We start from the raw sequence: 19,312 nt of genomic DNA on the forward strand, positions 1-19,312 counted from the left end.
TTCCTTAAGCCTGAAAACTCACTAGCATTTCATTGCAATGATGAATTCCCTCAGTTTTTGTATCTTTATTTCATTGTATCTTTATTCTGTGACGATATTTTCATTAGGTATAGAATTCGAAATTGGCAGGTATGGTCTGTCCACACCTCCTGCTTGCTGCTGGGTCATCTTTTTGGCTTCCATTGTTTCTGTGGAGAAGTCAGCCCTTCAGTGTCAGTCATTTGTTGCCCCTTTGAGGATCATGTGACTTTCATCTCTGGTGCCTTTAAGATTTTGTCTTTTAGTTGGAAACAGTTTCATATATTTTAATGATTTGTTGCTTCTATTGATAAGACATCTCCATCCCTTTTAAATGCTTTTGCCTTGAACTGTTTCAAATATTTTTTTCCAATCTTTTTTCCCGTTTTTAGCCAAGCCACACAGCCTGTATGTATGGTCTTAGTTCCCCAGCCAGGGATGGAACCCACATCCCGTGCATTGGAAGCATGGAGTCTTAACCACTGGACCACTAAGGAATCCCTCAAATTTTAAGTTTATATTTTGGTGATGCAGGCACAAGTCCAAAGTTTCCAGGGACACGTGCTGTGAGTGGTGATCCTCATTCTTCTTTTCCTTCTCCACTTTCTTACACAAGTCTTAAAAGCCAACTGTGCGTGAACAAGACAAAACTACCAGTGGTACCATACGTGCATCCTTTTCTCTTACTATATCTTAGAGTTCATTCCAAATTAGCATGCCGTGTAAAGGCACCGTAATTTACAGAACTCATCCTGCTGGTGGGCATTTAGACTCTTCCCTCATTTACTTGCACACGTAACTGCACACATTCAGGTGCGTGCCAGCGTCTATGCTCAACAGCTTCTGTGGTGGATCTGCCTATTTTCTACCAGGTTTCTTAGTATTTGTGTCTGTGTGCTTATGTGTCTATGTGTATTTTTAGGAGTTCCTTATGGAATAGGTAATGTAGGGCTCTGGAATGTATTCTGTTTCCCCAGCTTGTCTGTAAGTTTTGTTTATGACATTTCCACCATGCTCAAGTCCTTTCTTTCAATGGTTTTTGGGTTGTTAACATTTTATCTAGGATGATTTCTTTTTAAGTTCTCTCCTGGTTTCTTCCCTTCCTCCTTTCTTCCTCCTCACCTTCGTTTGCCATGCGTTAGAGCCCCACTGATAGATTACTCCGTTCCTGCATGTATTTCTCTGTCCCTGACTTCTCCTGCATATCTATTTATGTCCCATCACTGAGCTTTCCGTTACTTCTGCTCTGTCATTTCTTTAATATCTGGTAGGGCAAGCCTCACATTCCCCCACTCCCCAATCAGTATCCAAGAAATCACTCCAATGTCCTTGCATGCTTGTTTTCCCACATAAACTAATCAGCTTATGTTTTTGAATATTTATCTTGTTCTGAAGTTTCACGTTAACATTCTGTTTTGAATTCTGATTTTTAAAAAACATACTGGGTAGCATTTGGTGAGGTCCCGGAAAACTCTCAGCCATATGTCTTTATATGTTGCTTCTCGCGTTTTCTGTTTCTGCACGTCCTATGACATAGGTTGGAACCTACAGGATTATCTGCCTTTCAGATCTCCAGTACTCTTACTTGGAAAATCCATGGACGGAGGAGCCTGGTAGGCTGCAGTCCATGGGGTCACTAAGAGTCGGACACGACTGAGCGACTTCACTTTCACTTTTCACTTTCATGCATTGGAGAAGGAAATGGCAACCCACTCCAGTGTTCTTGCCTGGAGAATCCCAGGGACGGGGGAGCCTGGTGGGCTGCCGTCTATGGGGTCGCACAGAGTCAGACATGACTGAAGCGACTTAGCAGCAGCAGCAGATCTCTAACCAACTGTTCTCTCTGCAGCCACCAGAGGGCGCCTGTGAGCTCCGGAGTCAGATCTGGTTCCGTGCCGCCTGCCCTCCGCCTGGGCTCCCTCCCGCTAAAAGCCCCAGGTCCTCCCCACCCCGCAGCCCACAAGACGGCGTCCTCGCTTCCTGTCCTCATCTCCCACTCTCCCCACCCTCTTATTTTGCTCCAGCCAAACAGGCCTCCTCTCTTCCTCCAACTGGCCAGCCACGTTCCTACCCTAGGGCCTTAGCTCTGCTCCTTAACCTCTGCCTACAACACTTTCCCCCATAAAGTCACAGAGCTCCCTCCCGACCGCTTTTAAATCTCTGTTGAAATTTCTGCCTCATCTCTTTGGTCACCATGTTAAAATGTCAAGCCCCCAGCCCTGGCTAGTCCACCCCACTTGATGCTTCAGTTTTCTCTTGATCACTGTGTACTCAATGCGTACTTTATTATGTTGACTGGACAAGCCCCTTGAAGTCCCTTACCGTCTGTCTCAATCTGAAAATTGGGCACTTATTCATTGAACACATACCTGAGGAGATAGTGCTCTCCTAGATCCTGGGGTCCCACAGGGAACAAGGCAATCCAGCCCCTCACCCTCATAGAATTGACCAACTAAACAAATGATACAACCATGGTAGCAGGTGGCCCATAGGGCTGAGCAGAAAATTTTAAAAGGCTGTGGGAGTGGCGGGGGTGGGGAGGTGGGAGGGCGGTCAAGAATGATCTGGCTAAGGAAATGGGACGCATCGGAGCAGTCACAGGAACAGCAACTGTACGACTACCTGGTACGGATGCAGTGCTTAGTGTTCAGGAGCTATTTGATATGAGTAAAGGCATGAAATCCTCGTAGAAAATCTTCGTGCTAGGTGCTATTATATTTTACTTTATATATTTATGTAAAAATGCCAATATCCCTCGTCTTACAGATGGGGAAACTGAGGCACAGTGAACCTGGGTAGCTTTTTTCACACCAAAAAAGTCGCACGCATTTAAGGTATACAAGTTGATGAGTGAGGTTAAGTAATTTGAGCAACAACACCCTGGGTGATTGGGGGAGCTGTGTTTCGAATCTGTGAACTCGGGCAGCTTCAGACAAACCAACCAGAGACACGGAACAAGAGTACCCCCAAAGCGGCCAGAGGGAAGAAACGGCGCGCAGGCGCAAGTGGGAAGGTGCGCCAGGGAGTGGTGCGCAGGCGCAGGAGCGGGAAGAGGGCGCTGCGCAGGGCACGCTGGCACCTGAGGAAAGCCAGGCGGCACTCCTCGAAATACTCGACGTAGATGAGCCGGGCGCGGTCGTGCCAGGGCTTGGAGCTGAGCCGATATACTTGGCCTACGTGATGGCCTTGCCCAGGACCGTGTCGTGCTCGGTGATGGACGCCTCTCTGACGAAGGAGGGCTCGTGCCGCAGGTGCTCCTCGCCATGCCACTTCGTGGTCCAGTAGCTGTAGCCTGTGGGCAGGTTGGAGACCTCAGGTAGGCGAGAAAGAGGGAAGCGGGCACAGAGACGGGTGTGGCACCTATGGTGTGGCTAACCAGGGTTCTTGGCCTCCTTAATCAGTAGAATTGATGAGGCCAGAGGGAAATTGAGGCAAGGCTTCACTGGGCTCCCTGCTGCAGCAGGGGAGAGAGAAACAAGTGACAGATGTCCTTGCTCGCTCTGGGAGCAGGGAGCCGAACTGGTTCCTTATACGGGATGGGTCCGGGGGTTGGGCGGGAGAGGTGGCTTTGGTGGTGCTGTTTGGGATTTTTGTCTTTTTGTGTCTTATTCATAATTTGCCCCCGTTGCTTATGCACACAGCTGTTTTTAGTCCCTTATAGTTTCTTTGTGTTTCTCGCTGGAGGAGATGTTGGTCCACGTGCGGGTGCAGCAGCAGTGGCCCGAGTCCCAGCCTGTCTCAATGCAGGCAGAGAGAGTGGAGGGAGGATGGGGTGGGGGTTGAGGGAGAGCCGTGAGACAGAGTGAGAAGGACCAGGGCTTGCTGGTGGAGAGAGGATGCAGGGCCGGGTGGACAGACAGATGCCTGAGAGAGCAGAGGACAGCAGCAGACCCACCAGCAAGTAGGCAAGTCAGTCCTATTGTTCCTCCTCTGAACCCCTCCCTCTCAGGGTCAGGTGCCTCTGACAGCGGGTGACCACTCCCTACACACACACACACACGCACACATGCACACTCGCACGCACGTACACGCACTCCTAGCCCGGCATCCAGACAGAGGGACAGTGACCTCCTCTCCAAAAATAAAGTTCTGACTGGACCCCCAAGGACCCCAACACTGATTGAAGGTCATTTCTGAGGGACCCCACCACCACCCTCAAACTAGCCTCTCTGGGAGCCCTGCCAACCAGAGTCTGGGCTTAAGGAGCCCCTGACCTCTGGCTTTCATTTCTGGTGGGTGAGGTCTCTCCTTCATTGAACTGTCTTGGGCGAGGACATGGCTTCCAGGGTACTTTGACAAGTCTGTTCTCACCCTATGGTATCCAGGGACTGGGCAGACAGATATTCTCAGAGACACAGTTGCAACCAAGTGGAAGGTGGGGAGTGACCAGCAGTGGGGAGGCACAGGATAGTCATGAAAGGCCTCTCTGAACAGTGGGTAGGAGTGGACCAGGCAGAGAAGGGAGGGAGAAGCATCTGAGAAGAGAGAAATGTGATGTAGGCTCTTGAGACTGGGGGAGAAGAAGTGGGTGGTGGGGAAGGAAATGAGACAAAAGGGCCAGATGACATGGGGTCCTGTTGGCCGTGTTAGTAAAGAATTGTTTTCTGGTATTTCTGTGCCCATCCCCCACCCACATGCAGCGTTTCATCCCTGGTAGAGGCTGAACTCTCTGCCTTCCAGTCACCAGGCATTTTTACCTTGTCTGTCATCAGAGGGGCGGTGCCTACTCTTGTCTCCAGTTTCTTTTCATCTGTTTTGGTCACCTCCCACCTCCTGCCCCCTGCTGTAGCCACTGAGGGAGCAACAGTCTCCAGCATGAATGTCCAGAACATTCCTGCCTGTGACCAGCTCCTGTAACGTCACTGTGGATTCCACAGCCTGAATCCATCCTGGAAGCACAGCCTCCTGCGCCTGTGCAGAGGCTAGTCTTGGGGGGGCAGAGGTCTACCCAAGAAGCCCCTTCACCCTGCGCCTCTGCAGCCCATGGTTCCCAAGGTGACAGTCCCCAGGAAGGCTGCTGCCGCTAAGTCACTTCAGTCTAGTTCTTTGAGACCTCATGGATCATAGCCCACCAGGCTCCTCTTGCATGGGATTTCCCAGGCAAGAATACTTGGTGGGTTGTCACCTCCTCCTCCAGGGGATCTTCCCGACCCAGGGGTTGAACCTCTGTCTCTTTATGTCTCCTGCATTGGCAGGCAGGTTCTTTGCACTAGCACCACTTGGGAAGCCCCCATCCCCGTCCCAGGGAGGAGCTGACCAGGGAGAATGTGGTCTTAGGTTCAAGTCTGACAGCTGGAAAGGATTCCAGAGTCAGAACTCAGCATTCATGGTTGGCTTTCAGAGAAAGCGTTCACAAAGGAGCCTGAAAAAAGAGAAGTGAGATGGAGGAGGGAGATGATAGAGGAGGCAGACACAGAAGGTGTGATGTCATGGGGGCCATGGAAGCAGAAGGTTTCAAAAAGCAGGGCAGCAGTAACAGGACCCAGGGCCCCCAAAAGGTCAAGGACTTGGTGTCACTATGCCCAGGGGGCTCGTGAATTCATGTACCAGCCAGGCATGGCCTGGAGTCTCCCGTGTGTGTGCAGCTACCTTGTCAAATATTGTTGGATGCTGTTGAGATTGATGAACTGAGAAATCATTTAAAAGCCTCTCTAATTCCTCAAAAAATTAAACATAGAATTACCATTTCTCCAGTTATTTCTGGAGAAATAACTCCAGAAAGAATGAAGGGATGGAGCCAAAGCAAAAACAATATCCAGCTGTGGATGTGACTGGTGATAGAAGCAAGGTCCGATGCTGTAAAGAGCAATATTGCATAGGAACCTGGAATGTCAGGTCCATGAATCAAGGCAAATTGGAAGTGGTCAAACAAGAGATGGCAAGAGTGAACGTCGACATTCTAGGAATCAGCGAACTCAAATGGACTGGAATGGGTAAATTTAACTCAGATGACCATTATATCTACTACTGCGGACAGGAATCCCTCAGAAGAAATGGAGTAGCCATCATGGTCAACAAAAGAGTCCGTAATGCAGTACTTGGATACAATCTCAAAAACAACAGAATGATCTCTGTTCATTTCCAAGGCAAACCATTCAATATCACGGTAATCCAAGTCTATGCCCCAACCAGTAACGCTGAAGAAGCTGAAGTTGAACGGTTCTATGAAGACCTACAAGACCTTTTAGAACTAACACCCCAAAAAGATGTCCTTTTCATTATAGGGGACTGGAATGCAAAAGTAGGAAGTCAAGAAACACCTGGAGTAACAGGCAAATTTGGCCTTGGAATACGGAATGAAGCAGGGCAAAGACTAATAGAGTTTTGCCAAGAAAATGCACTGGTCATAGCAAATACCCTCTTCCAACAGCACAAGAGAAGACTCTACAGGTGGACATCACCAGATGGTCAACACCAAAATCAGATTGATTATATTCTTTGCAGCCAAAGATGGAGAAGCTCTATACAGTCAACAAAAACAAGACTGGGAGCTGACTGTGGCTCAGATCATGAACTCCTTATTACCAAATCCAGACTGAAATTGAAGAAAGTAGGGAAAACCACTAGACCATTCAGGTATGACCTAAATCAAATCCCTTATGATTATACAGTGGAAGTGAGAAATAGATTTAAGGGCCTAGATCTGATAGAGTGCCTGATGAACTATGGAATGAGGTTCGTGACATTGTACAGGAGACAGGGATCAAGACCATCCCCATGGAAAAGAAATGCAAAAAAGCAAAATGGCTGTCTGGGGAGGCCTTACAAATAGCTGTGAAAAGAAGAGAAGCGAAAAGCAAAGGAGAAAAGGAAAGATATAAGCATCTGAATGCAGAGTTCCGAAGAATAGCAAGAAGAGATAAGAAAGCCTTCCTCAGCGATCAATGCAAAGAAATAGAGGAAAACAACAGAATGGGAAAGAAAATTAGAGATACCAAGGGAACATTTCATGCAAAGATGGGCTTGATAAAGGACAGAAATGGTATGGACCTAACAGAAGCAGAAGATATTAAGAAGAGGTGGCAAGAACACACAGAAGAACTGTACAAAAAAGATCTTCACGACCCAGATAATTACGATGATGTGATCACTGACCTAGAGCCAGACATCCTGGAATATGAAGTCAAGTGGGCCTTAGAAAGCATCACTACGAACAAAGCTAGAGGAGGTGATGGAATTCCAGTTGAGCTATTTCAAATCCTGAAAAATGATGCCGTGAAAGTGCTGCACTCAATATGCCAGCAAATTTGGAAAACTCAACAGTGGCCACAGCACTGGAAAAGGTCAATTTTCACTCCAATCTCAAAGAAAGGCAATGCCAAAGAATGCTCAAACTACCGCACAATTGCACTCATCTCACATGCTAGTAAAGTAATGCTCAAAATTCTCCAAGCCAGGCTTCAGCAATACGTGAACCATGAACTTCCTGATGTTCAAGCTGGTTTTTCAAAAGGCAGAGGAACCAGAGATCAAATTGCCAACACCCACTGGATCATCAAAAAAGCAAGAGAGTTTCAGAAAAACATCTATTTCTGCTTTATTGACTATTCCAAAGCCTTGACTGTGTGGATCACAATAAACTGTGGAAAATTCTGAAAGAGATGGGAATACCAGACCACCTGATCTGCCTCTTGAGAAACCTCTATGCAGGTCAGGAAGCAACAGTTAGAACTGGACATGGAACAACAGACTGGTTCCAAATAGGAAAAGGAGTACGTCAAGGCTGTATATTGTCACCCTGCTTATTTAACTTCTATGCAGAGTACATCATGAGAAACGCTGGGCTGGGAGAAGCACAAGCTGGAATCAAGATTGCCGGGAGAAATATCAATAACCTCAGATATGCAGATGACACCACCCTTATGGCAGAAAGTGAAGAGGAACCAAAAAGCCTCTTGATGAAAGTGAAAGAGGAGAGTGAAAAAGTTGGCTTAAAGCTCAGCATTCAGAAAACTAAGATCATGGCATCTGGTCCCATCACTTCATGGGAAATAGATGGGGAAACAGTGGAAACAGTGTCAGACTTTATTTTTGGGGGTTCCAAAATCACTGCAGATGGTGACTGCAGCCGTGAAATTAAAAGACGCTTACTCCTTGGAAGGAAAGTTATGACCAACCTAGATAGCATACTGAAAAGCAGAGACATTACTTTGCCAACAAAGGTCCATCTAGTCAAGGCTATGGTTTTTCCAATGGTCATGTGTGGATGTGAGAGTTGGACTGTGAAGAAGGCTGAGTGCAGAAGAATTCATGCTTTTGAACTGTGGTGTTGGAGAAGACTCTTGAGAGTCCCTTGGACTGCAAGGAGATCCAACCAGTCCATTCTGAAGGAGATCAGCCCTGGGGTTTCTTTGGAAGGAATGATGCTAAAGCTGAAACTCCAGTACTTTGGCCACCTCATGCGAAGAGTTGACTCATTGGAAAAGATTCTGATGCTGGGAGGGATTGGGAACAGGAGGAGAAGGGGACGACAGAGGATGGGATGGCTGGATGGCATCACTGACTCGATGGACGTGAGTCTGGGTGAACTCTGGGAATTGGTGATGGACAGGGAGGCCTGGCGTGCTGTGATTCATGGGGTCGCAAGGAATTGGACACGACTGAGCAACTGAACCAACCGAACCGACCATATGACCCAGTAATCTTATTTCTTGGTATGGAACCGAGAGAATTGAAACCAGGGACTAGAAGAGAGATTTGCACAACCACATTCACACACAGCAGCATTATTCACAGGTGCCCAAAGTGACCCACTCTCTGACAGATGAATGGAAAAACAAAATGTGGCCCAATGGAATGTTATGCAGCCTTCAAAAGGAGAGAAATCCTGACATGGGCTACGATATGGATGAATGTGTTGCGGATCTTATGCTCAGTGCTGCTGCTGCTGCTAAGTCGCTTCAGTTGTGTCCGACTCTGTGCAACCCCATAGACGGCATCCCACCAGGCTCCCCCGTCCCTGGGATTCTCCAGGCAAGAACACTGGAGTGGGTTGCCATTTCCTTCTCCAATGCATGAAAGTGAAAAGTGAAAGTGAAGGCGCTCAGTCGTGTCTGACTCTTCTCGACCCTATGGACTGCAGCCTTCCAGGCTCCTCCGCCCATGGGGATTTTCCAGGCAAGAGTACTGGAGTAGGGTGCCATTGCTTTCTCCAGCAATATCATTCAATTACAAAAAGATAAATATTCTACTCATATTAGGTACTGAAATGAGTGGGCTTCATAGAGACAGGAAGTACAATGGTGGTTGCCAGTAGAGAGGGGGTGTGGGGAGTTGTTTAAAGTGTACAGATTTTCAGTTTTGCAACATGTACAACTCAATGCACTTAACCCCATTGGAGTCTATATTTTTAAATGGTTAAAACGATAAATTAACATAAAATAGTATATTTTGCATTTGCCACAAATTTAAAAATAAGTTTTAAAAATGCCTTTTTAAACTTAGTAGCTTTTTCATTTCTCAGAGAACAACTGTTAAGAGAGCAGTGAGGCCAGTTGAGAACTGTTGAGAAAATACATATATTTCTTTATTGAGTTTGAACATTTTTTTTGACAATATAGCCAGCTATATTTCTTTGATGAGGGCTAAGTATTGAAAAGAAAGTAAAAAAAATATTGACAAAGATACATTCAGCATAAAAAATGGCCTATATGTTTTGAGAAATACATTGGCAGTGAAGTATCTAGATATAATATTAACACAGATCGCCTCCCTCAGCTTTCCCATATATTAACATCAGCCATCTGGAAAAAGGGAGAAGCCACATCCACAATGGAAACACAGGCTATAAACTAGAATTAAGTTGACCAGACATTATATGAAGTAGTTAATCCATAAAATTATTAAGGTTTAGGGAACTCCCTGGTTGCCCAATGGTTAGGACTCTGTGCTTTCACTTCAGGGGGCACAAGTTCAATGCCAGGGTTAGGGACCTGAGATTCCACAAGCCTTGGAACATGGCCCCCCCAGAATTTACGAAGGTTTTCTAAAGAAAAGATATGAGTAAGTTGAAAAAGACATCATATTAATGAATGAGAAGCCTGGATCAACATTGTAGAAGTTAAACTCTTCTGCAGATTAGTTAGTATAAAAGCAATTTCAGTCAAAATCCCCACAGGAACTTTTATGAAACTTAGGTTGTTTTAAAGTTTACATAGAGGGCTTCCCTGGTGGCTCAGTGGTGAAGAGTCCGTCTGCCAATGCAGGAGACACGGGTTTGATCCCTGGTCCAGGAAGATCGCATGTGCCACGGAGCAACTGAGCCTGTGCGCCACAACTGTTAAGCCTGTCCTCCAGACCCGAGCCTGGGAGCTGCAGCTACTGAAGCCTGTGTGCTCCAGGGCCCTTGCTCTGCAGTGGGAGGGGCCGCTGCAATGAGAAGCCAACGTAGCAAGAAGACCCAGCACCGCCAAGAATAAAGTAAAACAAAAGGTCTACATGGATAGTAAAGTGCAAGAATAAAATAACGAAGCTTTGTCTTGCCAAAATCGAAACAAAACTATCATCATGAAAACAACATGAAGGACTTGTGACCGGAATGTACAGAGAACTCTTGTAAGCCAGCAATAAGAAGACAAAAGAATTCAGTTTAAAAATGGGCAAAGAATTTGGACATTTGTCCAAAGAAGATACATGTAGGGATATTTGTGATACATCCAGATGATGGAATATGACTCAGCCATAAAAACAAATGACCAATACACAGAAATGAACTCACGCTACTTGGGAAAAGCCACTGGAACAGCCACTACTGGCCTGGAAGGTGATGAATCCCAACCCCATTCCAACAAGGGGAAGCCGGGAAGCTAAAAACTGTATCCCCCAGAATCTCATGTGTGGAGGGTTCTGGACATAACTTGTGTTCCACTAATCAGGACTGATTTGGACATGACCCATGTCATGTTCCCAGCAGAAACTGGGTGCTTCTGGGGCCAGCAGCAGGGGCATCAGCTTCTTGCCTGGGCCAGAAGTCTCCTGACCCAGTGGCCTCTTGGGCAGAAGTAGTTTTCCTGGTCCACAGCAGAGATGGTGTGGTTCCACTGTCAGCTCAAACCAGTCAGTCCTAAGGGAAATCAACCCTGAATATTCATTGGAAGGGCTGATGCTGAAGCTGAAGCTCCAATACCTTGTCCACCTGGTGTGAAGAGCCAACTCATTGGAAAAGACCCTCATGCTGGGAAGGATTGAGGGCAGGAGGAGAAGCAGGTTACAGAGGATGAGATGGTTGCATGGCATCACTGATTCAGTGGGCATGAGTTTGAGCAAGCTCCAGGAGATAGTGAAGGACAGAGAAGCCTGATATGCTGCAGTTCATGGGGTCTCAAAGAGTCAGACGTGACTGAGTGACTGAATAGCAACCACCACCATCAACTACTGGAGAGGTGATGGAGCCTCCTGGACTGGTGAACTAGAAGTTGTTCCTAGAACATACTCTTCCAGCCCCACTAGTGATTCCCTCCCCGCCCCCCTACCTGATTTTTTGAGCTATGACTTACAAACCATAAAATTTACTCCTCATAACAGTACACAAACTTGTAATAAATCCATGCAGCGTGAAACTATTGGGACCCTCTGGGCTTTTTGTATCTGGGTATCTGTTTTCTTCTTCCTGTCTGATTCTTGTGAGAATTGTTCCCATGTATAGGTGTGTTTTTGATGTGTCTGTGGGGAAGGTGAGCTCTCCATCCTCCTACTGCACTGTCTTGATCCCCCTTCCCTGGTCACAACAGTTTTTAATAAAAAACAGGGACTTCCCTGGTGGTCCAGTGGCTAAGACTCTGCGAAATGCAGGGGGTCCAGATTTGAGCCACTGGTTGGGGAACTAAGATCCTACATGCCTCAACTAAGTAAGACCCAGTGCAGCTAAATAAAAATATTGTTTAAAAAAATAAGAAAACTTAAAATTTATTTATTTATTTAGCTGCATTGGGTTTTAGTCATGGTGTGCGAGATCTTCGTTGTGTCATGGAGGATCTTTTGTTGTGGCACATGCATCCCTTAATTGTGGCATGCAGGCTTCAGTGGGTGCGGGCTCAGTGGTTGTGGCACGTGGGCTTTTAGTTGCTCACCAGCATGTGGGATCTTAGTTCCCTGACCAGGGATCAAACCCATGTCCCCTGTATTGCAAGGTGGATTGTTAACCACTGGACCCCCCTGGTCACAATATTTTTATCCACTGATCTGTACATACTTGTATCATGTGTATTTATGTTTGACGACACCTTAATAGACGCAGATGATTCACTAGCATTGAGCTCATGGCCAGCGGCACTATAAGTCATGCCTGAATGGAGCTTATTTTGCACGTGTATATTTTTCCATAAGGCTCCTCATAGCTTTCTTCAACTCAAGTCACCACATAAGCACTGCACTTGGGGGCCGTTTTCAACAGTTAAAGACAATCTCTTTAACAAGTGGTGCTGGGAAATCTGGTCAACCACTTGTGAAAGAATGAAACTAGAACACTTTCTAACACCATATACAAAAATAAACTCAAAATGGATTAAAGATCTCAACGTAAGACCAGAAACTATAAAACTCCTAGAGGAGAACATAGGCAAAACACTCTCTGACATACATCACAGCAGGATCCTCTATGATCCACCTCCCAGAATATTGGAAATAAAAGCAAAAATAAACAAATGGGACCTAATTAAACTTAAAAGCTTCTGCACATCAAAGGAAACTATTAGCAAGGTGAAAAGACAGCCTTCAGAATGGGAGAAAATAATAGCAAATGAAGCAACCGACAAACAACTAATCTCAAAAATATACAAGCAACTCCTACAGCTCAACTCCAGAAAAATAAATGACCCAATCAAAAAATGGGCCAAAGATCTAAATAGACATTTCTCCAAAGAAGACATGCAGATGGCTAACAAACACATGAAAAGATGTTCAACATCACTCATTATCAGAGAAATGCAAATCAAAACCACTATGAGGTACCATTTCACACCAGTCAGAATGGCTGCGATCCAAAAGTCTACAAATAATAAATGCTGGAGAGGGTGTGGAGAAAAGGGAACCCTCTTACACTGTTGGTGGGAATGCAAACTAGTACAGCCACTATGGAGAACAGTGTGGAGATTCCTTAAAAAACTGGAAATAGAACTGCCTTATGATCCAGCAATCCCACTGCTGGGCATACACACTGAGGAAACCAGAAGGGAAAGAGACACGTGTACCCCAATGTTCATCGCAGCACTGTTTATAATAGCCAGGACATGGAAGCAACCTAGATGTCCATCAGCAGATGAATGGATAAGAAAGCTGTGGTACATATACACAATGGAGTATTACTCAGCCATTAAAAAGAATACATTTGAATCAGTTCTAATGAGGTGGATGAAACTGGAGCCTATTATACAGAGTGAAGTAAGCCAGAAGGAAAAACACCAATACAGTATACTAACGCATATATATGGAATTTAGAAAGATGGTAACGATAACCCTGTATACGAGACAGCAAAAGAGACACTGATGTATAGAACAGGCTTATGGACTCTGTGGGAGAGGGAGAGGGTGGGAAGATTTGGGAGAATGGCATTGAAACATGTGAAATGTCATGTATGAAACGAGATGCCAGTCCAGGTTCAATGCACGATGCTGGATGCTTGGGGCTGGTGCACTGGGACGACCCAGAGGGATGGTATGGGGAGGGAGGAGGGAGGAGGGTTCAGGATGGGGAACACATGAGAAATAAAGGAATAAAAAAAAAAAAAAGAAACCACCAAAAAAAAAAAATGCAGAAAACATAGTACTAAATAGACCCCCCAAAAGACACAGGTTCACAGCTGAAGCCAGGAGGCACCTTGTTGGGCCTTCAACAAGCTGCAAACATGCACGGTGGGTTGTTAAACTTTTCCACTGCTCCACCCATTTCCAGAGATGGCTATAGAAATGCCAGATACATTAATTTTGGGGGTTAGTCGCTCAGTTGCGTCCAACTCTTTGCAGCCCTATGGACTGTAGGCCACCAGGGTCCTCTGTCCATGGGATTTCCTGGGCAAGAATACTGGAGTGCATTGCCATTCCCTTTTCCAGGGAATCTTCCCAACCCAGGGATCGAACCCATGTCTCCTGTATTGCAGGAGTCTGAGCCACAGACTTTATCTTTACAGTCTGAGCCACAAGTCCTCAGTGAGCAGGCAAACTTATAAATATGGAACATGCAAATAAAGAGGATTGACCATACTTACATAGTAAAAGCAGAAAAACTTACAAATTGTTGAGGAAGGCTTTAGCCTTATCTCTATCAGATGCTCTTCTGTGAGGAGAATGTCTGTACATTTCTGATCAATTTATCATTTGGTATTTTAAAGAGGAAACAGGAAAAAAAGAAAAAAGGAGTGCCTCTGGGTATCTAGGACCTGAAGGGGACACTGGAAGTTTCCTTCTTCCTGTCCTCTTGGTCGGTCCCTCTATATGCTGGGACATGTCCCCTCCTCACTCTCTCTCTACCTGTACTGATATCCTTTCAGGAACTGATACTGTATGTATGCCATATCAGCTTTGGTTTGTCCATACACAGACTATTGGATGAGAGAGGAAGGAGGTTCTATTCTTTCAAGCTGCTGCTGTCTCACATCTTATGACAACAGCAGACTCATCTTTCCCAGAGGATGGAATTCATAAAAAATCACAGTTATTGGGACTTCCCTAGTAGCTCAGCGGTAAAGAACTCGCCTCCAAGTGCAGGAGATGAGGGTTTGATCCCTAGGTTGGGAAGATCCCCTGGAGGAGGGAATTATCCAGTGTTCTGGCCTGGAAAAATCCCGTGGACAGAGGAGCCTGGCAGGCTACAGTATATAGGGTTGCAAGGAGTTGGACACGACTGAAGCGACTTAGGCTGCACTCACCCTCTCCCAAGACTCAGACATGTGAGCTCACACAGCCAGTCAGAATCTGAACCCAGAATCTGAGCTCCTTGACAAAGGACAAGCTGTCCACATCTGGCCAAAAATCAGGACACAGGGTGCCAGAGAGCTTTATTGTCAGAACTCATCGGACGGGTTTCTAAGTTGCTTCCAGGAAGATGAGTGGGTTTAGGGGCCCGGTTTCTTCTTCCAACTGGGCTTCTCTTCTCTAGTGTCTCTGCCAGTCCTCTGGGGAGGGAAAAAAAAAACCAGTTGAAACCCACCAGGTCAGATCTTTCTTCTGAACAGGCAATTCTTCAGGGTCATCCTCATCAGTTTCCCCAAGCTCACGCCCCGAAGGCTTTTAGGAATTCCAAGGTCTATGCTGACCTTGTCACTTCAAGAGGTATGGCTGGTCCAAGAGTGTTTACCTCTTCCACAGGCAGATGACAAAGAGACCGATGCACAGGGAATGTGGCTTCTTAGTAACACAAGTCCCTGTGATGGGGTCTTCCTCTTGCAGGCTGGAGAGAGGAGAAAGATAAGTTCTCACGTGGGGACCCTTGGTACATGTGTGTTCATTCCCTGACACCCCTCCACCCGGGGACTGTAAGATGGAGCTGTTCCAGAATAAACAGATCCACTTAGAAATTAAGAAAAAAATTGAATTCCTCTCCACTGAACTTGAACTTGATATTTACCTTTTAAAAAAATTTATTTTTTAATTGAAGGATAATTGCTTTACAGAATTTTGGGGTTTTTTTTGTCAAACCTCAATATGAATCAGCCATAGGTATACATATATCCCTTCCCTTTTTAAACTCCCTCCCATCTTCTCCCCATCCCACCCCTCTAGGTTTATACAGAGCACCTGTTTGAGTTTTTTGAGACATACAGCAAATTCCCGTTGGGTATCTGTTTTACATATGGTAATGTAAGTTTTCATGTTATTCTCTCCATACATCTCACCCTCTCCTCCCGTCTCCCCAAGTCCATAAGTCTATTCTCTATGTCTGTTTCTCCATTGCTGCCCTGTAAATAAATTTGTTAGTACTATTTTTCTAGATTCCATATATATGTGTTAGAATACAATATTTAGCTTTCTCTTTCTGACTTAACTTCACTCTGTATAATAGACTCTAGGTTCATCCACCTCATTAGAACTAACTCAAATGCGTTGCTTTTTATGGCTGGGTAATATTCCATTGTGTATATGTACCACAACTTTCTTTATCCATTCAGCTGTCGATGGACATTTGGTTGCTTCCTTTGGCCACCTCATGTGAAGAGTTGACTCATTGGAAAAGACTCTGATGCTGGCAGGGATTGGGGGCAGGAGGAGAAGGGGATGACAGAGGATGAGATGGCTAGATGGCATCGCTGACTTGATGGATGTGAGTCTCAGTGAACTCCGGGAGTTGGTGATGGACAGGGAGGCCTAGCATGCAGCGATTCATGGGGTTGCAAAGAGTCGGACACAACTGAGCGACTGATCTGTTCTGATGTTCTGCTGCTGCTGCTGCTGCTGCTAAGTCGCTTCAGTTGTGTCCGACTCTGTGCGACCCCGTAGATGGCAGCCCATGTTCTAGCTATTGTAAATAGTGCTGCAATGAACAATGGGATACATGTGTCTTTTAATTTTGGTTTCCTCAGGGTATATGCCTTGGAGTGGGATTGCTGGATCATGTGGTGGTTTTATTCCTAGTTTTTTCAGGAATCTCCATACCATCTTCCATAGTGGCTGTGTCAATTTACATTCCCACTAACAGTGTAGGAGGGTTCCCTTTTCTCCACACCCTCTCAAGCATTTATTGTTTGTAGACTTTTTGATGATGGCCATTCTGACCAGTGTGAGGTGATACCTCATTGTAGTTTTGATTTGCATTTCTCTGATAATGAGAGATGTTGAGCATCTTTTCATGTGTTTGTTAGCCATCTGTATGTCTTCTTTGGAGAAATGTCTATTTAGGTCTTTCACCTACTTTTTGATTGGGTTGTTTGTTTTTCTGGTATTGAGTTGCATGAGCTGCTTGTATATTTTGGAAACTAATCCTTTGTCAATTGTTTCATTTGCTATTATTTTCTCCCATTCTGAGGGTTGTCTTTTCACCTTGCTTGTAGTTTCCTTTGCTGTGCAAAAGCTTTTAAGTTTAATCAGGTCCCACTTGTTACTTTTGTTTTTATTTCCATTACTCTAGGAGGTGGGTCATAGAGTATCTTGCTTTGATTTATGTCATCGAGTGTTCTGCCTTTGTTTTCCTCTAAGAGTTTTATAGTTTCTGGTCTTAAATTTAGGTCTTTAATCCATTTTGAGTTTGCCTTTGTGTATGGGTCAGACACGACTGAGCAACTGAACTGAACTGATGGTGTTATAAAGTGTTCTAATTTCATTCTTTGACATGTAGCTGTCCAGTTTTACCAGCACCATTTATTGAAGAGGCTATCTTTGCCCCATTGTATATTCTTGCCTCCTTTGTCAAAAATAAGGTACTCATAGGGGCATGGGTTTATTTCTGGGCTTTCTATCTTGTTCCATTGGTCTATATTTCTATTTTTGTGCCAGTACCATACTGTCTTGATGACTGTAGCTTTGTAGTATAATCTGAAGTCAGGAAGGTTGATTCCTCTAGCTCCATTCTTCTTTCTCAAGACTGCTTTGGTTATTCAGGGTCTTTTGTGTTTCCATACGAATTGTAAAATTTTTTGTTCTAGTTGTATGGAAAATGCCATTGGTAATTTGATAGGGATCACATTGAATTTGTAGATTGAGTTTGGTAGTGTAGTCATTTTCACAATATTGATTCTTCCTACCCAGGAACATGGAATATCTCTCTATCTTTTTATGTAATCTTTGATTTCTTTCATCAGTGTCTTATAATTTTCTTTGTACAGTTCTTTTGTCTCCTTAGGCAAGTTTATTCCTAGATGTTTTATTCCTTTTGTTGCAATGGTAAATGGGATTGATTCCTTAATTTCTCTTTCTGATTTTTCACTGTTAGTATACAGAAATGCAAGTGATTTCTGTGTATTGACTTTGGATCCTGCAACTTTGCTAAATTCACTGATTAGCTCTAGTAATTTTCTGGTACTATCTTTAGGGTTTTCTATGTACAGTATCATCTCATCTGCAAACAATGAGACCTTTACTTCTTTTCCGATATGGATTCCTTTTATTTTTCTTCTCTGATTGATGTAGCTAGGATTTCCAAAACTATGTTGAATGATAGTGGTGAAAGTGGAACACCACCTTTGTCTTGTTCCTGATCTTAGGGAGAATGCTTTCAGTTTTTCACCATTGAGAATAATTTTTGCTGTAGGTTGATGAAAGTGAAAGTGGCAAGTGAAAAAGTTGGCTTAAAGCTCAATATTCAGAAAACTAAGATCATGGCATCTGGTCCCATCACTTCATGGGAAGTAGATGGGGAAACAGTGGAAACAGTGTCAGACTTTATTTTGGGGGGCTCCAAAATCACTGCAGATGGTGACTGCAGCCATGAAATTAAAAGACGCTTACTCCTTGGAAGAAAAGTTATGACCAACCTAGATAGCATATTCAAAAGCAGAGACATTACTTTGCCAACAAAGGTCCATCTAGTCAAGGCTATGGTTTTTCCTGTGGTCATGTACGTTTATGAGAGTTGGACTGTGAAGAAGGCTGAGTGCAGAAGAATTCATGCTTTTCAACTGTGGTGTTGCAGAAGACTCTTGAGAGTCCCTTGCACTGCAAGGAGATCCAGCCAGTCCATTGTGAAGGAGATCAGCCCTGGGTGTTCTTTGGAGGGAATGATGCTAAAGCTGAAACTCCAGTACTTTGGCCACCTCATGCGAAGAGTTTGACTCATTGGAAAAGACTCTAATGCTGGGAGGGATTGGGGGCAGGAGGAGAAGGGGACGACAGAGGATGAGATGGCTGGATGGCATCACTGACTCAATGGATATGAGTCTGGGTGAACTCTGGGTGAACTCTGGGAGTTGGTGATGGACAGGGAGGCCTGGCGTGCTGCAATTCATGGGGTCGCAAAGAGTCAGACACGACTGAGCGACTGAACTGAACTGAGGCTTATTATATATGGCCTTTACTATGTTGAGGTAGGTTCCTTCTATGCCCAGTTTTTGAAGATTTTAATTATAATTGGGTGCTGAATTTTGTCAAAGGCTTTTTCTGCATCTATTGAAATGATCATGTGGTTTTTATCTTTCAGTTTGTTAATATGATGTGTCGCATTGATTGATTTGCATATATTGAAGAATCCTTGCATCCCTGGAATAAACCCAATTTGATCATGGTGTGTGAGCTTTTGTTGTGTTGCTGAATTGTTTGCTAAAATTTTGTTGAGGATTTCTGTATCTATGTTCATCAGTGATATTGGCCTGTAATTTTCTTTTTTGTGTGTGTTGTCTTTGTTTGGTTTTGGTATCAGGGTGATGGTGGCCTT

General features: G+C 44.8%; 1 protein-coding gene across 8 annotated transcripts in view; it reads right to left on the reverse strand.

Moving 5' to 3' along the window:
• Positions 1–14,991: 14,991 nt before the first annotated feature.
• Positions 14,992–19,312, reverse strand: part of ACSBG2 (acyl-CoA synthetase bubblegum family member 2) — a 49,427-nt gene continuing 45,106 nt past the window's right edge. For 6 of the 8 annotated variants that reach the window (XM_070792998.1, XM_070792996.1, XM_070792997.1 and 3 more), the window contains 2 exons: positions 15,308–15,400; positions 14,992–15,125 (listed from right to left, as the gene is read on the reverse strand). The gene's annotated coding sequence lies outside the window, so the exon portion shown is untranslated. Of the gene's footprint in view, positions 15,126–15,266; positions 15,401–19,312 lie in introns of all 8 variants that reach the window. The other 2 variants (XM_070792993.1, XM_070792991.1) reach the window with 1 other exon arrangement.

This window comes from Bos indicus, chromosome 7, assembly GCF_029378745.1.
Source record: "Bos indicus isolate NIAB-ARS_2022 breed Sahiwal x Tharparkar chromosome 7, NIAB-ARS_B.indTharparkar_mat_pri_1.0, whole genome shotgun sequence".
In the NCBI taxonomy this organism is placed as follows: Eukaryota; Metazoa; Chordata; class Mammalia; order Artiodactyla; family Bovidae; genus Bos; species Bos indicus.